This window comes from Haliotis rufescens, unplaced genomic scaffold (genome assembly GCF_023055435.1).
Source record: "Haliotis rufescens isolate VD_foot unplaced genomic scaffold, xgHalRufe1.0.p SCAF_30, whole genome shotgun sequence".
Lineage (NCBI taxonomy): Eukaryota > Metazoa > Mollusca > Gastropoda > Lepetellida > Haliotidae > Haliotis > Haliotis rufescens.
In genome coordinates this window covers 1,472,749-1,485,784 of record NW_025964002.1, presented here as the reverse complement: position 1 = coordinate 1,485,784, position 13,036 = coordinate 1,472,749, and the positions used below count along the sequence as shown (strand labels likewise).

At 43.0% G+C, this 13,036-nt stretch overlaps 1 protein-coding gene and 1 long non-coding RNA gene across 2 annotated transcripts in view; one reads left to right on the top strand and one right to left on the bottom strand.

Annotated features, from left to right (window-relative positions):
* LOC124152223 overlaps positions 1 to 5,804 on the top strand; it is an 82,725-nt gene extending 76,921 nt beyond the window's left edge. Inside the window, exon 3 of the long non-coding RNA XR_006863487.2 lies at positions 5,706 to 5,804. This is a non-coding gene — a long non-coding RNA (uncharacterized LOC124152223). The remainder of the gene's footprint in view (positions 1 to 5,705) is intronic.
* LOC124152222 (putative G-protein coupled receptor F59B2.13) overlaps positions 1 to 13,036 on the bottom strand; it is a 101,065-nt gene that overhangs the window by 41,455 nt on the left and 46,574 nt on the right. The gene's annotated exons all lie outside the window — the stretch shown is intronic.

Below are 13,036 nucleotides of genomic sequence, written 5' to 3'. Positions count from 1 at the left end.
TACCAACCCACCTGACAACACACCAACCCACCTGACAACACACCAACCTAACAACACACCAACCGACCTGACAACACACCAACCCACCTGACAACACACCAACCTAACAACACACCAACCCACCTGACAACACTGACAACACACCAACCCACCTGACAACACACCAACCCGTCTGACAACACACCTACCCACCTGACAACACACCGACCCACGTAACAACACACCAACCCACCTGACAACACACCAACCCACCTGACTACACACCAACCCATCTGACAACACACCAACCCACCTGACAACACACCTACCCACCTGACAACACACCGACCCACCTAACAACACACCAACCCACCTGACAACACACCAACCCACCTGACTACACACCAACCCATCTGACAACACACCAACCCACCTGACAACACACCCACCCACCTGACAACACACCAACCCACCCGACCACCAACCCACCTGACAACACACCAACCCACCTGACTACAAACCAACCCACCTGACAACACACCAACCCACCTGACAACACACCAACCCACCTGACAACACACCAACCCACCTGACAACACACCATACCACCTGAAAACACACCAACCCACCTGACAACACACCAACCCACCTGACAACACACCAACCCACCCGACACACACAAACCCACCTGACAACACACCAACACACCTGACAACACACCAACCCACCTGACAACACACCAACCCACCTGAAAACACACCAACCCACCTGACAACACACCTACCCACCTGACAACACACCAACCCACCTAACAACACACCAACCTGACAACACACCAACCCACCTGACAACACACCTACCCACCTGACAACACACCGACCCACCTAACAACACACCAACCCACCTGAAAACACACCAACCCACCTGACAACACACCTACCCACCTGAAAACACACCAACCCACCTGACAACACACCAACCCACCTGAAAACACACCAACCCACCTGACAACACACCTACCCACCTGACAACACACCAACCCACCTGACAACACACCAACCCACCTGACAACACACCAACCCACCTGACAACACACCAACCTGACAACCCACCAACCTGACAACACACCAACCCACTTGACAACACACCCACCCACCTGACAACACACCAACCTAACAACACACCAACCCACCTGACAACACACCAACCCACCTGACAACACACCAACCCACCTGACAACACACCAACCTAACAACACACCAACCCACCTGACAACACACCAACCCACCTGACAACACACCAACCCACCTGAAAACACACCAACCTAACAACACACTAACACACCTGACACACACAAACCCACCTAGCCAACCACAACACACCAGTCTGAGAACACACCAACCCACCTGACAACACACCAACCCACCTGACAACACATCGACCCACCTAACAACACACCAACCCACCTGACAACACACCAACCCACCTGACAACACACCAACCCACCTGACAACACACCAACCCACCTAACAACACATCCACCTAACAACACACCAACCCACCTGACAACACACCAACACACCTGACAACACACCAACCCACCTGACAACACACCAACCCACCTGACACACACAAACCCACCTGACAACACACCAACCCACCCGACCACCAACCCACCTGACAACACACCAACCTAACAACCCACCAACCCACCTGACAACACACCAACCCACCTGACACACACAAACCCACCTGACAAAACACCAACCCACCCGACCACCAACCCACCTGACAACCTACCAACCCACCTGACAACACACCAACCCACCTGACAACACACCAACCCACCTGACAACACACCAACCTAACAACACACCAACCCACCTGACAACACACCAACCCACCTGACAACACACCAACCCACCCGACCACCAACCCACCTGACAACACACCAACCCACCTGACAACACACCAACCCACCTGACAACACACCAACCCACCTGACAACACACCAACCCACCTGACAACACACCCACCCACCTGACAACACTCCAACCCACCCGACCACCAACCCACCTGACAACACACCAACCCACCTGACAACACACCAACCCACCTGACAACACACCAACCCACCTGACAACACACCAACCTGACAACACACCAACCCACCTGACAACACACCAACCCACCTGACAACACACCAACCCACCTGACAACACACCAACCTGACAACACACCAACCCACCTGACAACACACCAACCCACCTGACAACACACCAACCCACCTGACAACACACCAACCTGACAACACACCAACCCACCTGACAACACACCAACCCACCTGACAACACACCAACCTGACAACACACCAACCCACCTGACAACACACCAACCCACCTGACAACACACCAACCCACCTGATAACCCACCAACCCACCTGACAACACACCAACCCACCTGACAACACACCAACCTGACAACACACCAACCCACCTGACAACACACCAACCCACCTGACAACACACCAACCCACCTGACAACACACCAACACACCTGACAACACACCAACACACCTGACAACACACCAACCTGACAACACACCAACCCACCTGACAACACACCAACCCACCTGACAACACACCAACCCAACTGACCACCACCTAACCTCCTACCCACCCAGCCAATAAATCACTTGAGCGTGGTAGACCTGTTGCAGCTTGTATCCACCTTGTACTTCCCATCTTCAAGGAACCGGTACATTTTTATGTAGATGTGGTCCTGTTTCAACCGATGAGGAACCGGTCCAAGGTGTCATGACTGTTCCTGCTGCTGATTAATTGCCATCAAAGACAGGCACTCTTTGTTCCCAAATAATTGATTCCGGAGCTAATGCCATGGCCTGACATGGAGCCAAAGTTGCAAGATTGAAGCCAAAGTTGCCAGAATGGAGTCAGTAATATTGTGTCCATCCCTTGTAAAAGAGGGCCGGGGGATGGGTTGGGGGGACCCGGAGATGGTATTGAAACCCCGGGTCTCAAGTCCCCATGGAGCCTCCATCTTAATCAGGGCAACAACCTAGTTCAGCTGTTGACAGCGAAACTCCGGAGGCGAGTAATCAAACTGTGACCTTGGTGGTGGCGGAGAAGTGTCCGAGATTGATGGTATCAATAAGGGTGTGCATGAATAATTTATACCTGGTGCCCCCTTTGTGTTGTCATACATTATGCATGGTGGCATAGATACTAAACTGGGGCATATTCAGAGATGCTGTGTTGACATGTAACGAGACTGTGGACTTTTAGCTATGTTCCAGCAATACCATGGTAAGCAACAGGACCCATAGCTGGTAAAGTGAACACTTTACCTACTTGGCATTCAAAGAATGATATGATTCCACGTTATTTATATCACCTATTAGAGATCATGTACCGGTATATAAGACTTGTTTCTGTCATCTAGACAGGGGCCACCTGTCATGAGTCCCAGTTTGTCATGCTGTGGGAATCAAGTAATGAAGCAATTCAAATTTGCTCTTTCAGTTTTCAAATGTGACCAACTGTGATATAAGGGACCTTATTGGTGAATAATCACATTTTGACTTTTCATTATATTTTAAAACTACGAGATTTTGGGAACACATAAATACAATTCACAAGCTTCAGTTCATATTTATTACAGAGATACATGACATCCCACATAGCAATCTTCACTGAAGTAAGTTGACGTCAAATGTCTTTTTGACGTCATAGCACAATTGTATCCCAGCACCCAGAAGGTCACTTTTCTCCTGGCAGGTCACAAATCATAAAACTATTCAAGTTTCATATCAACCAACCATCAAAGTAGGAAATGACTCAAAGCAAGTCATGCAAACAGTGAAAACACTTTATTAGATACATATGTACACAACACCTGCACACCTGTACAGATGTACACAACACCTCTACAGATGTACACAACACCTGCACACCTGTACAGATGTACACAACACCTGCACAGATGTACACAACACCTGTACAGATGTAGACAACACCTGTACAGATGTACACAACACCTGTACAGATGTACACAACACCTGTACAGATGTACACAACACCTGTACAGATGTATACAACACCTGTACAGATGTACACAACACCTGCACAGATGTACACAACACCTGCACAGATGTACAGATGTACACAACACAGGTACAGATGTACACAACACCTGTACAGATGTACACAACACCTGTACAGATGTACAGATGTACACAACACCTGTACAGATGTACACAACACCTGCACAGATGTACACAACACCTGTACAGATGTACACAACACCTGCACACCTGGACAGATGTACACAACACCTGTACAGATGTACACAACAGATGTACAGATGTACACAACACCTGTACAGATGAACACAACACCTGTACAGATGTACACAACACCTGCACACCTGTACAGATGTACACAACACCTGTACAGAAGTACCAATGTACACAACACCTGCACACCTGTACATATGTACACAACACCTGTACAGATGTACCAATGTACACAACACCTGCACACCTGTACAGATGTACCAATGTACACAACACCTGTACAGATGTACCAATGTACACAACACCTGCACACCTGTACAGATGTACACAACACCTGCACACCTGTACAGATGTACACAACACCTGTACAGATGTACACAACACCTGTACAGATGTACACAACACCTGCACACCTGCACAGATGTACACAACACCTGCACACCTGTACAGATGTACACAACCCCTGCACACCTGCACACCCGTTAACATCTGGGTTAGAATAGGTCTTCAGCCACCCATAACAAGATTGGGTGGTCAGGCTTGCTGACTTGGTTGATGGATGTCTTCGCATCCTGATTACAAAGATTGATGCTCATGATGTCAATCACTGGATTGCCTGGTCCAGACTTGATTATTTACAGACTGTTGTCATATAGCTGGAATATTGCTGTGTGAGGCGTTAAACAACAAACAACCTCATGTGGTAATATGGTGATTGGAAGTGTAACAGTAATCAATGTATGCAAAGACCATTCAACAATGACAGGTGGAAATTAAACACACCAAGTGAACTGTGGGATCTTGATACTGGCACATGTATTTGTGACTGTAATTTGAACATCACATTGTGATACAGGAGTCTGGATAGATAATAAGTTATCATAAATGCTTGATTGTGTTTAGATTAATCGGTGCCGTGGTAAACAACAAACAAACAAACACCTGCACACAATACCCGTACACCTGTACACAATGCCTGTATGTAATACAATAAATATAGTTTTATCCAAACAGACAGGGGTTTATGAAATTTATGTTCATACATTAAACATTTTTATATTATATCATTATTTAATAATATATAATAACAGAATATCAATACACATCCAATACTCCTCTAAAGTACACAATGTTGATTTCAAACTGAAACAGTGTCTGTCTCTCAGCAGATTGATTTGGAGTGATAGTTCTGATTATGTCAAGATATGATAGGGTTGGGAAGAGATAGAATAGGAAAGAAGGTATTCTGATACAAATATATCAAATACAGTCCATGCAAGTCTATAATGTTTGGCGAGTCTAGATTACTGCAGTATCTGAAAATGAAAAGAGAGTCTCTGGGCTCCTTTTTATTATATTTTTATTAAGGTAATTTAACAACTTTTTTTTCTGTACAATGTGTTCATTTCAGAGACGAGATGTTAGTCTTCATACTGCCGAAGTGATCAACGTGTGGCTTACTGCTGGTTGAGAAAGGCGAAACAGTTCATGGATTATCTCAGCCTATAAGGTACTGGAAACACATCCCATTGGAAAATTTATCTGCTTGTTAAGAAATGCGTGGTTAATTTTGTGCTATTATTGAACCTTTTCCATAAAGAACTATAGTTTTTAGAACTATTTTTGAAACATCAAATAATGCTGTGAAAAAAAGATGTGTGTAATTTGTAAAGAAGTTGTCAAGCATCGATTTCACATTTGACGCCAACTAGCACGGACTTTTTGATTGATTTATTGTCACGTCCAGTGATTTTGAATTGCAATTTGGCGGGTGATCACCTTACAGGTCTTGGAGTTATTCTATAAACTGATGTGATGTTGTGGTGATTGTCGGTGTGCGACACCTACACGTGTCGTGTGCAGGTGGTCGTCCCGGGTGATTATACCATCCCATGCTGCTTACACCCGTGCCAGGCTGACAGCGGTATTTGCATATGTCACCAGTGTGGCTCGACTTATAATCATTAATCCATACTCTTGTAATACGTTTACAGAGCTTTGCCTGAACAACTTCACATATAGAAATAACACTAAGATACAATCACCATTCTTCAAGGTTTTTTTATGATTCCATGGTGATCTGTAGTATCATGGCTTCGTTTATGTGGGGGGCAGTCAGGTAGCCTAGTGGTTAAAGCGTTCACTCGTAACGCTGAAGACTGGGTTCGATTCCAAACATGGGTACAATGGGTGAAGCCCATTTCTAGTGTCCCCCGCCATGATATTGCTGGAATATTGCTAAAAACGGCGTAAGACCATACTCGCTCACTGTTTATGTGGCTACAAAGGTCAGAGTTAAAGAATCAGAGTTGTTAGAATGCATGCTGGGGTAGGCCAAAAACCTAAATATGTGTGTTTTCTATTTAATCTCATTGAAAAGTAGTGTATGGATAATTTATAACAGTACAATATGTCATGATCATAAAGTTAACTTTGACCTGACGATGTACATGTAATGAAATAAATCTTTTGAATAAGTCTTTTGAAGGAACTTTACATCCAGTGATAAGCTGGTACCTTCTACTAATAAGTCATTCTGAGGTAATTAAAGGTTTGGTCTTGCCTCATGTTGTATTGGGGAAACTATTAGGCATGTGCAACTCGCTCACTCACTCACCTACTCACTACCTCACTCACTCGCCCGCCCACCCATCCACTCACTCACTCAAATCCTGCTCACTCACTCATCCAACCCGCCCACCAACTCCCTCACCTACTCACTACCTCGCTCACTCACTCACTCACTCAAATCCTGCCCACTCACTCACTCACTCACCCAACCCGCCCACCAACTCACTCACCTACTTACTCACTACAGAACTTGTCCACCCACCCACTCACTCACTCACTCACTCACTCACTCTTGTTGGTTCACTTGATATCAACAGCTGCGCTGAAGATGTGTAACATTTAGACAAGCAATTATTCTTGTGTGTAGGAGCTACAGATGTGTTCCAGGCAGCGCGCCCGATGAAGGGGAAGCGATAGTTCATATACACCCCAGTAGCACTGATGCCACATTCCATTTCATACTTCAACTGGTTTTACAACTAAAATTGTCCATTGCCTAAATTTTTCACTGCAAGCACTAATATTTCATGGTAACTAAATTACTTAAGGATTTGAGAATTGATTTTTCTTACACTTTCGCCTGAATGCCCACACAAGACATATCTTTAACGTCTTGACAAATAATTATTGAATTTCTGCTTACATTTTTGTAATGAAATACAGTAATCCCTCGCTACAACGCTGCCTTCGGGGTCCAAATAATTGATGAGTGTTATAGATGATCAGCGGTTTAACATAGGTCGAGTCGTAGGTGGTAGATGACCAACAAAACAATATACATGCTCTGACTACCTAACATGATCTACATTGCTCGTTTCAGATTTTAAAAAAAGATTAGAATAGGAGTTGTTTATGATTCATGGTGTAAAAAAGGATTTATCGAGTATTAAAAGGGGCACTAATCTGTGGCTTCTTCTCAGCTGTCTGACACTGGCCTCTAGACCTGACCAGCTGCCGTGAGTCGATTTGCTCGCTAACGCAACTGAGCATGACAAGAGACTGGGCTACCGTCTGCAAGGACAGCTAAATAAACTTGGAGGCAATATTTGTTTTACACATTTTTGAACACTGATTGGTTACCCGTGATCTCTGAAGATTTTGACAAAGGGCGCAATGTTAATTAAGTCTAAACCAACAAACAAACAAGAACGGTGAGAGCTCATCGGATGTCATTATTGGGAAATACCCCTGATGGTTATTGTTTAATGATAAAAAAAAGTATCCCTGCAGTGAAAGTATTTTCAGATTTCGGATTGCGTGGATAATACTATTACAACTCCCTTGTCATCCACGTTTTCTGGTATTTGTCGTCATTCACTTGATGCTCAGTTAATGAATTTATTACAGGTATAATTAGGGGTAGCACCACTCAGATTACTTGACAAAGGTTCCCATTTGGCATGTCTTGTGTCTGGGGGTAATTATTCAATCTAAATCCAGGTTTGAAGTGAGGTGAAATGTGTGTTATGTAATATGCATGTGGCAGCCCAGCAAGAGATGAATGATCAGTTGATTTACTTTTTTGTAAATCAACGGATCTTTCCTAGCCATCAAAGGATCAACAGAAAAAACGTTGATTGATTAATCACTTGTATCGTGCACAGTGGATATGTCAAAAGTGAGTGTTTACATGTCTAGGTTTACTAAAACAAAGGGAATACACTCATGTCATGGCGTGAAGTGCCGATGTAAAAACTACATACTTTGTTCAAAGGGTTAACCGATAATACCTTGATTGATTGCTCCTTGTATCTAACTCAGTGGATTTGTTTAAAGAACCGTGGACATCAGGCTTTCTCAGCTGACCTGTGAAACTTGACACCTATGTCAAACAACTGAAACAAACTAAGTGATCAGTTGAAACGATATATATATTTTAAAATATTTGACTGTAATAGAGACATGTGACATCGAATAAGTTTCTTTTTACAGCTGCAGACGTGTGGGATATTGTTCCTTTATGTGGATATTCACGGATACACTCCTCGAACAAGGAAGTTGCCTAAAATTATACACATAAATTTGGTAGGTTGTAATTATGATATTTGCATTTTATTTTCATTCATTCGCTGTAGCATTGGACAGAATCATTCTTGTTCGTCTACCTCTTGATTTGGAAGTTCTTCGAAGCGCGATAGACGTTTTCACAAGAATTTTCCTTTGTAAGCGTGTATATGTTACAGTCAATGTGTAAAATGTGATTCATTCAAGCAATTTATAAAATCTCTAAATATTTCAGTCAATTTACAAATTGACTGAAACATCTGTCCATTTCTTTAACAGATTGACTAAAATGATTAAGACGGTCAAAAACATCACAATAGATTAATTATGCTTGGATTAGAAGCCAAACATTGTACAAATGTACTTTTAATCCCAACATTTTCAGTCACTTGGGGATGATATTGCACATAAAAATATTTGGAATTTTTTATTATAATAATACAGATAGACATATTTTTCAGTCAATTTGTAAAGTAACTGAATATTTTGGCGTTTAATAAATTTCCTAAGTGAAAATTTTGCAAATTTGACTGTAAAAATATACACACGATAAAATAAGCAATGTTCAGGTGAAATATTTACTTTTGTTGCAAGTCAATAGTGTGAAGGAAAATCGCACAATTACCAAAACTTCGTCACCATTACCGATGCTACCCACAAATATACCTACATTTCCATATCATTTCCAAAACTGTACTTCATTTTGTTGATCAGTGTGACCATACGCCCTTATGCTATCAATAAAAGTGACAAACGCGCTTACGAATGGCGCAGCACAGGTCGTGAACTAGTCCAGAATTCTGCTATATCATCCAGTAACCCTCACGGGGGAAAAAATAATAACAAAGGCAACAACCAGTCCCGGGGAATTGCTTTAGATCAGTGCCCCTTTAATAGTGCGCTTTCCAAAAGACACATTTTATCCCTTCAGCAAATTCAGGTGAATAAATAGGTAAAACAAACTTGGTCCAGTCACGTGATATGCAAATTAGCCTGTGGCAGTGGTGTTATGCCAAGTCACCACTGCGCCTGAGTGTGACACGTTTCCTCCCAATGTACCGGTAATTCAGTTAAAAAGTTCCCAACTTCAAAGAATTTTGATGCAATGGTGGGAAGAAATTGTATCTGAAATTATTATTCTATCAGGAATAATATATTCCAATATCATGTTGTTTTAGTTGCAGCTTCCAATATATATATATACTTAAAATTATAAGAACCAAAAGCGTAGCACTTTGGTACAGGTGGTATGCAGGATATTTTTTTACGTATGGAACAATTTGACCAGTCACCGTAGGGACTTCCTGTGCTACATGTATTTCCGAAAACGTTATGTTGACATTTTAGTCAACCTGGCTCAAATATGACTTTTAGTGAGTCATGGTACGGCATTTGTGATATGTGTATCCATTCTCTTGCAACCAAAGTTTGTTTCAAATTACAAATAGCGGTAATCTGACCGTGGTTGCTGTAAATCATGGTAAGTTGTGCGATCTACCGATCACTTCACATACGATGTCGCCGAAATTATTGTAAACGTTATTATAATTATTGAATTAAATTTTTGAATATAATTAATAAAATACATTACAAACATTAGTCCAGATAACCAGATATTATAATAATAGGATTAAATTGCGTACTTCAGTTCGGATTTGGGGAGTAGTGCACTTTACTGGGCGCATTTTTTCAGATCCAGTTAGTGCCATGGGGGCTCAAGTGCTCTTTGCCAGCTCAACGGCTTGGCTAATTAACGTGTTAATTAGTCGATGCTCTATCACTGGACCACTAGCGCTATCACATGTAATCAGTGCTTGTTTAACGGTCATTAGCACCCCATTAACACGCATGCGTAATTCAGTAAACAATGAATTGCGCATGCGTGTGACGTCACCGTCCTCTCTCCCATTCATCTTTTCTTGAAACCACACCTGCCATTGTTTATGTCAACATGACCAACCAATCAGATTAACCGGATTAACATTTGAAATGGTAAGAATTTATGGCTAAACCTTGCCCTAAGCAAGCTAACCTTAAGGACCTAAAAGGGGTGTTGGATGGTAAAAAGGTGTAAGTTTCCCTAAGACCGAAAAGGGGTGTTGGATCGTGAAGACGTGTAAGTTTCCCTAAGACCGAAAAGGGGTGTTGGATCATAAAGATGTGTAAGTTTCCCTAAGACCGAAAAGGGGTGTTGGATCATAAAGATGTGTAAGTTTCCCTAAGACCGAAAAGTGGTGTTGGATCGTGAAGCAAGTCACTGGAGCGTGAGGCACGGTAACGGTATAGCAAGACAGTGGTCTCACTATAGTGCAGTAATTGAGTGGATGGTAGGGCTCGGGTTGAGCCCGGAAAACTGCATTGTTGCCCAGATTTGTTGACTGGTATTTCCGGTGTTACGTGATCATGGTGATAATGTTTTCTGAGATGGTGGAAAACATTGTCATTGGAAAACTTGAGTTTATTAAAAATGTAAGTAATTTTTGGGAGCCGTGCTTTACCACACGCTATAACCGAATTAGTGCTATATTGAAGAGCGCAATAGCAAGGGAACACTTTAGATTCCTCAAAGTGACAGCTGTAACAATTTAATGCAAGGCCAACTGAAGTGTGTGTTGATTGTTAATTGAGGTATGCACTTAATATTTGCTGAATGTATTGAATTATCACACAAAGGGAAAACGCATGTTCATGGATTCCAGACCATGCACGAGCTGCACAATGTTGACAACTGTATGTTGACAATTGGAGGTGCAGTTTTCAAATCATGTGCGGTCACGATCACATCATAGAATTCAAGATACTAGTTATATATATGGAATCAAAATGAAACCAGCTTCCATTGTTCTGTGCCCAATTAGGGAGTCATTTTTCTTCTGACATTGCAGCAACCTTTGCTGGTCCACATTTTAAATTCTATCAAGTACTTCAAATTATGCGGGCATTTAAGGTCCTGTTCTGTTTTGGTACCTCTGCAACTTTGGTCCCCATAATCTTCAAAAATGGGAGTCATATGTTCACTCTTTCATACAGCTCAGTGACACAAGAAGATGGTCCAAGGTTGTGTAATCAAGGTGTCTGGAGGCCCTTTACTCTTTCAGTAGCCCTTGACACAAGAAGATGGTCCATGGTTGTGTAATCAAGGTGTCTGGAGGCCCTTTACTCTTTCAGTAGCCCTTGACACAAGAAGATGGTCCATGGTTGTGTAATCAAGGTGTCTGGAGGCCCTTTACTCTTTCAGTAGCCCTTGACACAAGAAGATGGTCCATGGTTGTGTAATCAAGGTGTCTGGAGGCCCTTTACTCTTTCAGTAACCCTTGACACAAGAAGATGGTCCATGGTTGTGTAATCAAGGTGTCTGGAGGCCCTTTACTCTTTCAGTAACCCTTGACACAAGAAGATGGTCCATGGTTGTGTAATCAAGGTGTCTGGAGGCCCTTTACTCTTTCAGTAACCCTTGACACAAGAAGATGGTCCATGGTTGTGTAATCAAGGTGGGCGGAAGCCCTTTACTCTTTCAGTAACCCTTGACACAAGAAGATGGTCCATGGTTGTGTAATCAAGGTGTCGGGAGGCCCTTTACTCTTTCAGTAACCCTTGACACAAGAAGATGGTCCATGGCTGTGTAATCAAGGTGTCTGGAGGCCCTTTACTCTTTCAGTAACCCTTGACACAAGAAGATGGTCCATGGCTGTGTAATCAAGGTGTCTGGAGGCCCTTTACTCTTTCAGTAACCCTTGACACAAGAAGATGGTCCATGGCTGTGTAATCAAGGTGGGCGGATGCCCTTTACTCTTTCAGTAACCCTTGACACAAGAAGATGGTCCATGGCTGTGTAATCAAGGTGTCTGGAGGCCCTTTACTCTTTCAGTAACCCTTGACACAAGAAGATGGTCCATGGCTGTGTAATCAAGGTGTCGGGAGGCCCTTTACTCTTTCAGTAACCCTTGACACAAGATGTTTTAGGGCGCAAGAGGAAAGTCAACTGATTGGCATCAAAATAGAGCTGCCTTTAGATGTTGAAATTAGTATTGAATGACTGAAAACTTGTAATTTAACACATCTCTGAGAATTGATAGAATTGGTGGGATTGACAAAACATGGCGTTGTCCAGACAGGACTGCCCACTGGGGTGCAGTAAACCATTTCTGTGGGGCTGTCTTGCGATGC